This window comes from Morus notabilis, unplaced genomic scaffold, assembly GCF_000414095.1.
Source record: "Morus notabilis unplaced genomic scaffold, ASM41409v2 Scaffold37, whole genome shotgun sequence".
NCBI classification, from domain to species: domain Eukaryota; kingdom Viridiplantae; phylum Streptophyta; class Magnoliopsida; order Rosales; family Moraceae; genus Morus; species Morus notabilis.
Window position 1 is genome coordinate 255,879 of NW_010363279.1, and position 254 is coordinate 256,132.

The window sequence follows — 254 nt, forward strand, 5'->3', positions numbered from 1 at the left end:
AATAGTGATAATAATAATAATAGTGATAATAATAATAATAGTGATAATAATAATAATAGTGATAATAATAATAATAGTGATAATAATAATAATAGTGATAATAATAATAATAGTGATAATAATAATAATAGTGATTGTTGATGGTGGAATTTCATCAATAAGACCTTATCGGATTACCCCACAGTAGCTCGTTGGGTTATCGGTTTGAAATTTATGATTTTACTGAATATATTAGATTTTGTAGTAGGGTTTTT